We start from the raw sequence: 14,292 nt of genomic DNA on the forward strand, positions 1-14,292 counted from the left end.
TAGACAGGATGTTACAGAGGTTTTCAGCAGCAGGTGTTACAGCGAATCTTAAGAAATCTAAATTTGTAAGCAAAGACATCAGATTTCTCGGTCACATAATTTCGCCAGCTGGGATAAAGCCTGACTATGAGAAACTATTAGCGATAAAAAAAATTCCAGTCCCTTAGGCAAAGCGACAGCTAAAGACATTCGTAGGCTGTGTTCATTTTCCCGCCGGTTCGTTCCTAACCAATTGCTCAGTAGTCCTGCATTATGAGACCTACCTGTATTAAAGCAGGACCAACAGCGGAACTGGACGCAACAGTGCCGAGCTGATTTTGATAGTATAAAACATGCTTTGGCAAACTCCAATATTTTAGGACATCCTCACATGAGCAAAGATTTTTGTATAGCGGCAGATGCGTCATTTTCTGGATTAGGAGCCTGTCTTGTTTCAGCTGGACGAAGGTGGGGGCACAGACAATGTTAAAGTTATTGGCTTTGGTAGCCGCACACTATCAGAATGTGAACGCAGATATTCCACCACAGAGCTAGAAGCCCTTTCTATTGTGTGGGCATTCAAGAATATGGATTGAATACTTAAACGGTTTTGAACACGTAGTAAATAATCTTCCGATTTACGAAACAACAGTTACACCGTCGGAATTAATATACAATGGGAAAGAAAACAATGAATGGGTTAACCCCATCCCATCTGTTCCAAGACAACCTGGAGATTTAAATGAAAAAGTAAGACAGGTATTGACCTCTATTACAGAACACGCTCAACGCCGTAAGAAACATTTTGACAAACAGCTACATGGTGTCACCAGATTTGTGGTTAGACAAAAATCTTCGTCAGCCAAGAAAAACGCTAAGTGGCCAATAAGATAATCTGGTCCGTATATTATTGTACATATTCCGCAAGACGGGTGTTATTTACTTGCGTATCCTCACAACGGTAAAATCAAAGGACTCTATGCACATAGAGACTTGAGGAAATTCCACCATGTTTAAGTATTAACACTTTATATCCATCTATGCACACGAGTGATAAAAGTAAACTATGGTAAAAAGAAGAAATACGATTAGGTTAAAGTAAGTATATCTTCCTATGCAGCTACGTGAATCAGAGCATTTCACTACTTCTGTTTACATTTGTCGGTGATTGTGGACTCAATACACAAGCAAGCTAGGACATAAACGTCAATTGATGACTAGCAACGTTAACATAGGATGTACTTGCAAGGTTGACTGAATAGTTTCTGATCACATTGGTATTTTAGTTTTAAGTTTATGTACAAAGAATTTTGGAGACAACAATTAGCACAGACCTCGAAACAAAGCAGATGTAAGTTGTTGTTTTTTTTTCCCTACTGGACTTCCTACGCCAAGACGAAATGCAGATTGGACAAATATATTATACTAGAACTGATATGTGATTACATTTTGGGTGCATAGATCCTGAGAAATCAGTACCGAGAACCACCACCTCTGGCCGTAACAATGGCCTTGATACGCCTGGGCATTGAGTCAAACAGAGCTTGGATGGCGTACACGGGTACAGCTGCCCATGCAGCTTCAACACGATACCACAGTTCTTCAAGAGTAGTGACTGCCGTATTGCGACGAGTCAGTTGCTCGGCCACCATTGACCAGACGTTTTCAATTAGTGAGAGACCTGGAGAATGTGCTGGCCAGGGCAGCAGTCGAACATTTTCTGTATCCAGAAAGGCCCATACAGGACCTGCAACATGCGGTCGTGCATTATCCTGCTCAAATGTAGGGTTTCGCAGGGATCGAATGAAGGGTAGAGCCACGGGTCGTAACACATCTGAAATGTAACGTCCACTGTTCAAAGTGCCGTCAGTGCGAACAAGAAGTGACCGAGACGTGTAACCAATGGCACCCCATACCATAACGCCGGGTGATACGCCAATATGGCGATAGCCAATACACGCTTCCAATGTGCGTTCACCGCGAGGTCTTCAAACACGGATGCGACCATCATGATGTTGTAAACAGAACCTGGATTCATCCGAAAAAATGACGTTTTGCCATTCGTGCACCCAGGTTCGTCGTCGAGTACACCATCGCAGGCGCTCCTGTCTGTGATGCAGCGTCAAGGGTAATCGCAGCCATGGTCTCCGAGCTGATAGTCAGTGCTGCTGCAAACGTCGTCGAACTGTTGGTGCTGATGGTTTTTGTCTTGCAAACGTCCCCATCTGTTGACTCACGGACCGAGACGTCGCTGCACGATCCGTTACGGCCATGCGGATAGGATACCTGTCATCTCGACTGCTAGTGATACGAGGCCGCTGGGATCCAGCTCGGCGTTCCGTATTACCCTCCTGAACCCACCGATTCCATATTCTGCTAACAGACATTGGATCTCCACTTACGCGAGCAGCAATGTCGCGATACGATAAACCGCAATCGCGATAGGCTACAATCCGACTTTTATCAAAGTCGGAAACGAGATGGTTCGCATTTCTCCTCCTTACTTGAGGCATCACAACAACATTTCACCAGGCAACGCCGGTTACTGCTGTTTGTGTATGAGAAATCTGTTGGAAACGTTCCTCATGTCAGCACGTTGTAGGTGTCGCCACCAGCGCCAACCTGGTGTGAATGCTCTGCAAAGCTAAATCATCTGCGTATCACAGCATCTTCTTCCTGTCGGATAAATTTCGCGCCTGTAGCACATCATCCTCGTGGTGTAGCAATTTTAATGGCCAGTAGTGTATATAATATACACGTGTCAGTGATACAACGATGTACACGGGTACAAACATGAACAAACACATTCACAGACTCAGGAAGCAGTACAGCGTATAGCGGCCAAGTTTCATTATCAGTTAATGTTTAAGTGCGTCTACAGCATGATCCTAAGTTAGGGAAGTGCTGTTGTTCACTAAAACGTGTTCTCTTATGCCCTGTGAGATATTAGACGGTGTCGTGATTGCGAACTGTAGTACTAGAGGCACGTATGTTCTGTGAACACATTCACCTACCAACTTCTATAATGAAATATTTGGAGCAATAAGTACCCCGATAAGGTTTTGAAAGAGAATTCAGGAGCAAATAACGAACGTGGACATAAATTACTAAAAACGAGCCAGTGGTCTCATGAGCTATAATTTTTTTTTGAACAGTAAGAAAATCAACAGGACGGTGTATAGTTACCCAACGACAGTAAGTTATTCAGTGTCAGTGGCATGTGAGATACACGCATAGGAATCAGTGAGAATACTATTATACCAAAGCTTTCTCCTTCGAAATATAGAAGACTTGGTAAATCGACAAAGCCTGTTACGTCACGAGTGTTTGTGCAAAGTATAGGACAGTGTGCCGTTGGCAAGCTAAATAATAAAGTGCAGTACTTACCTTCGTGCAATGACCGTAGGAGGTGCCCTGTGGTCCCTTCTCACAGCCAAGGTGTACGACGAGTGAAAGCAGATGCAGTAGTTTCGTAAACGCTACGAACGCTGCACAAAACACTTCACGGAAATGCGTTGATCGCTATCCGGCGGTGTTTGCACGACTACTGCACTCCAAACGGCGCATAGCGTGCCGCCAGACTCATTGTTGCGCTTGCGGTTGCTTGTTACTGACACATTATTGACTGACAGCGTGAAGTAGGAGGGCAATTTGAATAGGAAGCAAAAATCTGCGTTCCAATGGGCGCTCACCATAGTGCAAAGAGGCGTAGAGACTCAATTTCCTGACCTACTAAATAAAATCTTACCACTACAGCTCATGTTTTACGTCCCACGTTATAAAACAAAATATAAAAAACGGCACCCATGTTCATTGAACAGTACCCATGTTTGTGTATATGCTAGTGTTAAGCTAGAATAAGAACTAATCTCTGTGAATTTCATTTGTTGCATGTTTATCTTGCCCATGATGAGACAACTATGAAACCCAGAAGGACATTATCAAATAGATCCTGGTATAAAAGAGGAAGTGGAGAGCATAAGCAACTATAAGGAAGAATTTCTCCCACTTACTACTCCAGGTACCCGTGCAGCCTTACAGTCTGGATCGATAAACTAAAATATACGACGTTCTTGTAAAACTTTATTGTTTTCAGCAAAAATGTAACTGCAGAATCATAGAAAAGACTCGTGAAATGTAATGTTATTGTCAACGTGTGATTGAAGATGTTTTTTGTACGTAGGAACAATGAGACTGAATCGTCGTATAGAACTGAACTACAAATTTGATCTAATAGACGATGTAATGTAATATCCATGTATTTAATCTAAAAGACGATGTAATGTAATGTCCATGTATTTGATCTAAAAGACGATGTAAATTAATATCCATGTATTTGATGTAAAAGATGATGTAACGTAAAATCCATGTCTTTAAAGTAAAGGACGATGTAGTAATTTTTGTATCTAGTACGTAAGTATTTTGTGTGCCCTAGTGTGTACGTTTTGTTTTCCTTTTTAAGTACGTGCCAGCACCAGAACTATATATACTAAGTGATGAAGAGAACTCCATTAAAGAAATGAACAATGCCATTTAAGTAAGTGTGTAGAGGAGTCAAGAACTACCAGTGTGCATGATTCACAATCCGCCCCCACAATTTTACATACGCCGTTACTTCACGAGGTACTGGCAGAAGTAAAACTATTGAGTCGTGCTTTGATGGTTCATTCGCCTGAGCCCTTCCGCACAAAAGGCAAGGGTCCCGAGTTCGCGTCTCGCTTTGGCACACAGTTTTAGTCTGCCACAAAGTTTCACATCTTCAATTAAGTTTGCTTAATTCAGTATATTCCGTCAGGTTAACAGTGTGTAGTTGCTTGTTTAAAAATCTCGCCTTCTGTTTAATAGATTTTTCGTTCCATTTTTTTTTTTTTTTTTTTTTTTTTTTTTTTTTTTTTTTTTTTTTTTTGCTCTCTGTATACTATCAACATCTGTCGCGGTTGGCGTAAGCATGTTGTTGATAAACCGCCCTTGTCGCCTATGTCTGTAATTCCGTCGGTCCCTGAATCGTCTTTTTATTCGCTTTCTTCCGGAAGCATGTTTAAAGGACGAACAGATTTTTGTTCTCAGGTTGTTCTGCTAACGAGTGACCTCTGTCACTTCTGATAGCGTGCCCAAAATTTCCCAATGAAGAATTGATCTTTAGTTTTGTCCTAGTTTCACATTAAAATCCAACATTACTGTCTATCATTTGCACAAGCTGTCGCTTGTCAGATTCTGCGAACATTTGTAGAATTATCAGGGTATGAGCCACAGAGGTGTATAGACTTAATCATCCAACAATAAACTGCAATAAAAACTGTTTTCTATGAGGTGCGTGTGCCAAGACATCACGCAAAACAATACTGAATGACTTATCTGAAAATTATTTACAACGAACAACAGTAAACCTCTCTGAAGCAGCGCACTTTGAAACTAGTATCAATGATCACAGTGGAGCTATAGTAACAATAATTATGAAACTACTGGATATATATATACTTAGTAAAACAGTTCACGATAAGGTTGAGACTCAATGGTATTCAGTCTCTGTAAAGAAACTGACACAAGGGCACGATATGTGAAAACAATGCCTATGCCCATAGATAGAGAGATGCTAAATAAACACGATTGGCTGTCCAAAGGCCATTGGATCAAGCCTTCAACATGTACTACAACAGAATCTTGTCGAAATGTCTTTTAAAAAACCCAAATAAATTCTTCTCCTCGGACATAACGAGTATTAGTGATAATGACGTCGGTGTCCAGACTCCTGTGGGTGACACAGGAACGAATACTGAGAATACCAAGCAGAAGGAGAAATGCTGGAGCCCATATTCAAATATTCCTTGCCAAAAGCGACCCATGAATACTGCCCCAGTTTCATCCTTGCACCACTTCTAAGATACTGTCAGTAGCTTTTAGAAACAGCTGAAATTACTAAAAGTATTTGTGGTGTGAAATGGATGTTCACATAGGTTCAGATGTTCATGAATCAAGCGCCGTATTTCGGTTCTTTGATACGGTACTGGGAAAATGCAATCTGTCCGTAACATACGTTATAGTGGAAAGTACTCTCAGTCATGCACTTCTCAGTGATTTATCGACGGTGGATATGGATGTAGATGTAGATACTTACCATCGTCTAAGACACCAACCTACACCAAAGAAAGGAAGGTTAGTATGTTATGGGAGCCTACCTATTCCCATCTGTGGCATAATAACTATAGGAAAATATCGCAATGGGAATGTATCACAGTCGCTCCAAGCCATAGTAGTGTACAAGTGGACAGCGTACCATATAAACTGGTGACCAAGGCACATTGTCATCATGTGTCCCCGTCTAGCAATGCGGATACCGCCCGCATTCCCACCCGCCCCGTCGCCGTCGGTCAGCCGGCACGCTATTCGTTGGCTTCTTTCCTCAGTCGATTCGACCCAATCGAGTTATAGAGTAATTGTACTTTCCTATGTAGCACGTGCGCGGCATCGTAATACTTTCCTGTCTAGCACATAGGTAGCTAACACGAGAAAAGTCGCGGCCGTGCTAGTTATTCTGTCTGCCATTTGTTCGTAGCGTTATAAATACGGACTAGTCACCGAATAGGAAGCTAGTTTACATTGAGAAGCAGAAATGTTAGAACTGATGAATGGATGAGTAAAAAGTCCTAGTTGTAGCAAGTGCAAGTGTGAAGATCAGTCAAGAGTGGGAGTGATCAGTTCATTGTGAAGTATTAATAATGGTAACACGAGTTAGGTATGGGGAACTACTAATCTCCGGTAATAGTGACTTTCGAGGAGATTCCTAAAAACGCGTTGTTACTATATAGATACTCTATCGAATGCACTGGAGAGGAACGGAATCGTCAATAAAAGTTGCACACACATAAATTTCCGGATGACGTCATCACTGTAAGCTCGCCCTTTAACACGCATCAAACAAAAGTTTTGCATCACCTCGGTTCCGAAACCTGTACAGAAAATTCATAAACGTAAACATCATGTGCGCCCTTTTTATTGCTAATGAAAACCACATATTGCATGTTGTACCACCATACATCGAGACCTTCAGAGGTGGTGGTCCAGATTGCTGTACACACTTTTATCTCTAACTCCCAGTAGCACGTTCTCTTGCATTGATGCATGCCTGTATTCGTCGTGGCATACTATCCACAAGTTCGTCAAGACACGGTTGGTCCAGATTGTCCCACTCCTCAACGGCAATTCGGCGTAGATCCCTCAGAATGGTTGGTGGATCACGTCGTCCATAAACAGCCCTTTTCAATCTACCCCAGGCATGTTCGATAGGGTTCATGTCTGGAGAAGATACTGGCCACTCTAGTCGAGCGACGTCGTTATCCTGAAGGAAGTCATTCACAAGATGTGAACGATGGGGGCGAGAACTGTCGTCCATGAAGACGAATGCCTCGCCAATATGCTGCCGATATGGTTGCACTGTCAATCGGAGGATGGCATTCACATGTCGTACAGCCATTATGGTACCTTCCATGACCATCAACGGCATATTTCGGCCCCACATATTGCCACCCCAAAACAACAGGGAACCTCCACCTTGATGCACTCGCTGGACAGTGTGTTAAGACGTTCAGCCTGACCGAGTTGCCTCCAAAAACGTCTCCGGCATTTGTCTGGTTGAAGGCATATGAGACACTCATAGGTGAAGATAACGTGATGCCAATCCTTAGCGGTCCATTCGGCATGTTGATGGTCCCATCTGCATGGTGTCGTGGTAGCAAAGATGGACCTCGCCATGGACGTCGTTAGTGAAATTGCGTATTGTGCAGGCTACTGCGCACAGTTTGGGTCGTAACACGAAGTCCTGTGGCTGCACGAAAAGCATTATTCAACATGGTGACATCGCTGTCAAGGTTCCTCCGAGCCATAATCCATAAGTAGCGGCCATCCTCTAGAGTAGTAGCCCTTGAGCGGCCTGAGCGAGGCATGTCATTGACAGTTCCTGTCTCCCTGTATCTCCTCAATGTCCAAACAACATCGCTTTACTTCATTCCCGGACGCCTGGACATTTCCCTTGTTGAGAGCCCATCTTGGCACAAAGTAACAATGCGGACACGATCGAACCGCGATACTGACCATCTAGGCATGGTTGAACTGCAGACAACACGAGACATGTACCTCCTTCCTTGTGGAATGACTGGAACTGATCGGCTGTCAGACCCCCTCCGTCTAATAGGCGTTACTCAAGCATGGTTGTTTACATCTTTGAGCGGGTTTAGTGACATCTCTGAACAGTCAAATGGACTCTGTCTGCGCTACAATATTTTCAGGAGTTCTGGGAACCAGGGTGATGCGAAACTTTTTTTGATGTGTGTATTATATGTGGCTTTTCGCTTTCACACTAGGTATTTGTTCACACACCATAAAAGTCTGGAAGTGAAAATTCTGGCATCGAATGTTCCCGAAACAATCGAGCCACTTATAAGGGAAGCAGAGTTGCTGCCAGGTAGTCAGTTTGAAAGCTACAATCGTCGCAGTAACTTGGAAGTGAACAACTGTTCAGATATGTGAATAGCTGTGATTATTGGCTATTGGCACGGACTTCAGTCAGAGTTGTACTTAGTAATATTAGAAATTTTCGGAGTGTGACGTGTGTTTTAGAGGTAAGTGGACTAGTGCGGCATTTGTATAAGTGTATAATCAATTTAATTAAAACTTTCTTAAACTTTGCGTGTGACTTGATTATTTTTTATTACGGTAAAAGTAAAGGTAGCTCAAGCCATCTTTAGCGACCCTCCTTGAGGTTTTTCTGTATCCGCCACTGCAGTCAAGTAACGTAGCTCGATGAAACTTGGGTCATACTTAGCACTGCTACAGTATAGTACAGACGGTAACTGAAAGAAATATGGAATGAGGCGAACAGAAATGACACTTCTGTTGAAAGACAATAATTATATTGAAGTCAAGGCGATTTATGATGGTTCCCTGGCCATTACAAAAGGTGGGACACGGTTCTTAATAGGGTGTATAACGACCACACACGGCAGTGCGTGCTCTGCAGTGTGCTCCCAAGCTGGCCACAATGTTGGCAAGGATTTGTTGCGGCAGGACACACTATTCTTCCAGCAGCGCGGCTGACAGAGCTCCTCAACCTGCGGAGTTCCATTGTAAACCGTTAAAATGAGGTCAGGGCCAAATGAAAGGAAAGACACACACAGGGAAGGAGTGCAGAGTCACAACAACATTGAGCGGTGAGGGCACCGTTTTCTAAGATTTTGAAGTTGGTACGCACATCCAACATTATGTCTCCCCACAACATAATACCTGGAACACCAAAACTATCAAGTTCGATAATGCTGGGCATACTCTCATATGGCGAGCAGTGGGAATACGTAATGCGAGCAGGGACTTTGTCGAATATTATTTTTTTCGTGGTCCAGGTGTTACGGTATGGCGAGGAATAATCTTGCACGGTCGGACTGCCCTCCAAATGATGCACTCCCTTTTCTGTACTCCTCTCCAGTGCAAATCTTTTCAAGGGTGCATTCTGCCCTGCTTTCATTTTTATGGTTAACAATGCGGGACTGCATCAAACAGTGCAGACGGAGGAACTCTAGGAATAGGAGGATATTCTGAAAATGGACTAGCTTGCCCATTTCTGAGGCTTAAATTGCATCGAGCACGCGTGGGCTGCATTGGGGAGCACGCCAGCACGCTCCATTGTCATCCAGCAGATGTCAACCACGCTGGTGGAGGAATGGAACGCCCTGCCACCACAAATTCTCACCAACCGCGTGGCCAGCATGGGAGGACGTTGCAGAGGATACATTGCCATCCATGATGACCACACACCATATTAAGAACCATGTCCTGCCTATTGTCAAGGAGACCATCATAAATGCGAATATTGTTGATTTGTAACTTGAAGCAGAGGGATGTTGTAGTAAAAGTTTAAAAAATACAGGTCTACCATATAACGCTAGAAAACGCAATTTCCTCAAAAACAAGGTAAAATAAAAAATGAAAAACAAAAATATATCAGTCAATGCTTCAATACTTCATAGAGCTTGTATGAAACATGTTTGTGTTATTCATAAACATGTTTCACACTTACCAAAAATAACAGGGATCTCTTGTCTTTGATCATGATTAAAAATGTTCTAATGAGTACAAAATAACAACAATAATTGAATAGCTTTTTGTGTTTGTGCATGAAACTGTACTTGCATCAAAAGTAATTGCTTTCGTGACATAAAAAAGCCACACGGGATTAGCCGAGCGGTCTCAGGTGCGGCAGTTGTGGACTGTGCGGCTGGTCCCGGTGGAGGTTTGAGTCCTCCCTCGGGTGTGGGTGTGTGTGTTTGTCCTTAGGATAATTTAGGTTAAGTAGTGTATAAGCTTAGGGACAGATGACCTTAGCGGTTAAGTTCCATAAGATTACACACACATTTGAATTTAACACAAAAAAGTAGATGTTACATTATCAACTAATTTTCACTACTTATAAAATGCCATTTATGCTTTGTAAGGAAATGAAATAGACAGTGGACTAACAATGAAAGATATGTCATCCTTTGATCAGTTTTCGTTTCATAGACTCAACAATGAGATGATTCTCTGTGGTGTTGAACATGTCAGAAGGTACTGTATAACATAAAAAACAAATAATGTTTGAATAGATTGGATTACATTAGATTTACTTTCATTCCAATTGATCCATAGTGAGGAGGTCCTTCAGGATGTAGAACATGTCAGAAAAAACAACAACACATGACAAATTTTTACAACTCAAACACATAAGCTAATGTACCATTCCACAGGTCCCAAGTGGCATGGTCATCATTTTTTAATGAACGCTATATGAAAGAATCATTTTACAAATACTAATGCATTGAATTTAAAATAAAAAAGTTTTTTATTTATTTATAAGGTAATACAACTACTAAATACTTATTTACAATGAACACATTACTGCACTGAACTGGTGCAGAAGTTATATTGTACTTATATATATACACATACAAATCAGATGGTTATACTGAGAAATTCATCAATGGAGTAGAAGGAGTTGGCCACCAATAAATCCTTTAGGCTTCTCTTAAACTGAATTTCATCGGTTGTTAAGCTTGTTATGGCCGCTGGCAAGTTATTGAAAATGTGTGTTCCTGAATAATGCACGCCTTTTTGTACAAGACTAAGTAACTTTAAATCCTTTTGAAGATTATTCTTATTTCTGGTATTGATTCCATGAATTGAGCTGTTGGTTTCAAAAAATGATATATTTTTAATGACAAATTTCATTAAGGAATAAATATATTGGGAAGCAGTAGTTAGTGTCCCTAGTTCCCTAAACAGGCTTTTGCAAGATATTCTTGAGTTCACACCACATTAACTCTTACTGCACGTTTTTGTGACTGGAAAAGTTTAGGTTGGCTTGATGAATTGTCCCAAAAAATAATCCCATATGAAATTATGGACTGAAAATAAGCATAATATGCCACCTTTTTCATTTTTGTATCCCCTATGTCTGACACAGTTCGCATTGCAAATAGAGATTTGTTAAGATGCTTCAGCAGTTCTCTTGTGTGCTCCTCCCAGTTGAATTTATTATCAAGCTGTAATCCCAAGAATTTAACGCTGTCTACTTCTTCTATCTGCTTGTCATTGTATGTTAGGCGTATACTCCTGGGACACCCCTTACAAGTTTTGAACTGCTTGTAGCGTGTTTTTTCAAAGTTTAGTGACAAAGAATTGGCTAGGAACCAGTGATTAATGTCCACAAATATTTTATTAGCTGACTACACTTGATTTGCTATTTATAGCAATGTTTTTATCATCGGCAAACAAAACGAACTTGGGTTCTGGTAATGTTACTGATGAAAGGTCATTGATATACACAAGAAAAAGTAAGGGCCCTAAAATGGAACCTTGTGGGACCCCACATGTAATTAGTTCCCAGTTGGGTGGTGCCTGATAGCTTAATACATTTCTCTTTCCTAATAAAACCCTTTGTTTCCTGCAAGAGATATAAAATTTGAACCATTTTGCAGCACTTCCTGTACCACTATAATATTCTAATTTACTTAGCAGAATATTGTGATTTACACAGTCAAATGCCTTTGACAGATCACAAAATATACCAGTTGCCTGCAACTTTTTGTCTAATGAATTAAGCACATTTTCACTGTAAGTGTAGATAGCCTTCTCAAAATCAGAACCTTTTAGAAATCTGAACTGTGACTTCGACAGTATGTTATTAGAGATAAAATGATTACAAAGCCAATTGTACATTACTTTTTCTAAAAATTTTTAGAATGCTGGAAAAAGTGAAATTGGACGGAAATTTGATGCTATTTCTTTATCTCCCTTCTTAAACAGTGGCTTAACTTCAGCATATTTCAACCATTCAGGAAATACTCCACTGATAAATGACTGGTTACACAGATAGCTTAATATGTTACTTAACTCAGAATCACATTCTTTAATTCACTTTGTCGATATTTAATCATACCCACTAGATGTTTTTAATTTCAATGATTTTATGATGGATATTATTTCTGCTGGGATAGTGAGGGTCAAATTCATATTATGGAAGTTACTTGAAATGTCTGGTCTGAGGTATTCCATAGCAGCATCTACAGAACCTGCCAACCTCATCTTGCCAGTAACAGTTATAAAATTTTTGTTAAAAAGTTCTGCAACACTATACATGTCTGTCAACAAAGGTGTCATTTACTCTTAATGCTATTTGTCCCTCTTCATGTCTGGTTCTACCAGTCTCCTCCTTCACTATATCCCATATAATCTTTATTTTGTTCTCTCATATGACTACCTTTTCCTTGTAATGTATTTGTTTTGATGTCTGTATTACAGTCTTTAATATTTTGCAGCATTTCTTGTAATATGCTATAGCATCGACATCAGAACTGTTTCAGATTGACAGATACAGTTTTCTTTTTTTTTTACAAGATACCCCTATTCCTTGAGTATTCATGACTTCTTTGTAGACTTTGCTCTAACATTGGTAAGTTCTGGGGGAAAACAGTGTTCGAATAAGGTAAGCACTTTATTGGCAAAAGTGTTATATTTTGCATTCATTCCATGAGCAGGCTGTATATATATATATATATATATATATATATATATATATATATATATATATATATATATATATATCTGTGTGTGTGTGTGTGTGTGTGTGTGTGTGTATAACTATCCTTTTCCCCCCTAAGGTAAGTCTTTCCACTCCCGGGATTGGAATGGCTCCTTACCTTATCCCTTAAAACCCACATCCTTTCATCTTTCCTTCTCCTTCCCTCTTTCCTGACGAAGCAACCGCTGGTTGCGAAAGCTCGTAATTTTGTGCGTGTGTTTGCGTGTTATTTTATTGTGCCTGTCTACCGGTGCTTTCCCGCTTGGTAAGTATATGAGGAGGACATCCAACAACTTTCAGTCAATGCCAAACTGAATAGCTGCTTGCATAAGGGCCAAAGGTGAACCAAAATGTCATTGGCTTGCTCAATAAGTGAAGCTCTTTCTCTTGAACAAATCATCCAATTTTTCTGAAATGGTGATCATTTGTTTGTACATCACACCTACTGACTTCCATCCCATTCAGTTAATTCTTTTGGGGTGCATCGTCTTTTCTTTCTTTTTTTTCTTTGTCTCAGAGTATAGTAACAGCTGTTATCTCATAGACAATCCAAAATGGCATCTCTCATCATCTAATAAGACGTGGAATGGCATGGAGCACCCCATTGCCTTCACCTCAAAGTCCACCAACTGTCACCAGACAATGAGATATGATCTTGTTTGTCAAGCCTTACTGTGAAGAACACTGTATGTATGTAACTCCCATCCTCCATGCTGTGCAGTTGACATACTTGAGCAGTGATGGTTTCATTCACTCTCTCTCTCTCTCTCTCTCTCTCTCTCTCTCTCTCTCTCTCTGTGTGTGTGTGTGTGTGTGTGTGTGTGTGTGTGTGTGTGTGTGTGTGTGCGCCAGCTGCCTCCCAGAATAAAGCACCACTTTCTCACCCATCTGCATGCATTAAGTTCTCACCTGGCCATGCATCATCAAAGCACTTACTGTGGTATTTGGGTCTTATTGCAAACTGCCAGAAAAGACTGTCCAACATCAATAACGTTGGACCTCCTCCAGCACCATAGGACATAAATAATGTGAGACACCCCATAACAGAGACTTGGACAGAAAAGATTTACTGATGATTAACAATAATGGATGATCTATGATGCACTGGAAACAGGTAATGATGAATTACCTTAGATTTATTCAATATCTTTCGTGGGCATTCAACATGTTTGAGACTTGATCCTTGAGTCATATGTCTAATTGAATAT

This window comes from Schistocerca gregaria, chromosome 8, assembly GCF_023897955.1.
Source record: "Schistocerca gregaria isolate iqSchGreg1 chromosome 8, iqSchGreg1.2, whole genome shotgun sequence".
In the NCBI taxonomy this organism is placed as follows: Eukaryota; Metazoa; Arthropoda; class Insecta; order Orthoptera; family Acrididae; genus Schistocerca; species Schistocerca gregaria.